Source organism: Arachis ipaensis, chromosome B07 (genome assembly GCF_000816755.2).
Source record: "Arachis ipaensis cultivar K30076 chromosome B07, Araip1.1, whole genome shotgun sequence".
Classification (NCBI taxonomy): Eukaryota; Viridiplantae; Streptophyta; class Magnoliopsida; order Fabales; family Fabaceae; genus Arachis; species Arachis ipaensis.
Genome location: NC_029791.2, coordinates 40511979 through 40512587, shown reverse-complemented (window position 1 = coordinate 40512587; position 609 = coordinate 40511979). Strand labels below are relative to the sequence as shown.

Below are 609 nucleotides of genomic sequence, written 5' to 3'. Positions count from 1 at the left end.
CACACAAAAATAATCCTTATTATATATAATTCATAAAAAGCATGTTATAAAAAAGTGAATTAGTCCTTACATTAATATTTTTTAATATATTAATAATGATAATAAATAAATAAATATTTATTTAATATTAAACATTCTCATGTAATTTAATTCGCACTGAAACTATATAACATGATTCTAATAATATTTCAAACGGTAAACTATAAGTAACAATTATTTAATTATAGCTTACCAAAATAAAAAATAATTCTACTACATAAATTTATATATAAATTGAAACTGTTGAAAAAGTATACATAAGTAATCGGAATATATACAACGTACAATAAAAAAATACTAATTAAAATAATAATAACTTAATAGTGTCTGAGCAAATACTTGTTAATAATGGTTAACTTAAAAAAAATTAAACAATTCACTGCATTGAACATAAAAATGAACAAAACATAAAAAAAAATGTATCTCTCCTTCGTAACATATAGAAATGTGAGTCCTAATATTCACAATATTTTGCCGTTAGAAAATAAATCTATTCTAATAAAATATGACAATAAAACGACACAATTAAATTATAACCCTAGTAACTAATTAATTTATTATATATGATTA

At 18.9% G+C, this 609-nt stretch overlaps 1 protein-coding gene across 1 annotated transcript in view; it reads right to left on the bottom strand.

The window, feature by feature from the left end:
* Positions 1-609, bottom strand: part of LOC107607044 — a 4038-nt gene that overhangs the window by 2506 nt on the left and 923 nt on the right. The gene's annotated exons all lie outside the window — the stretch shown is intronic.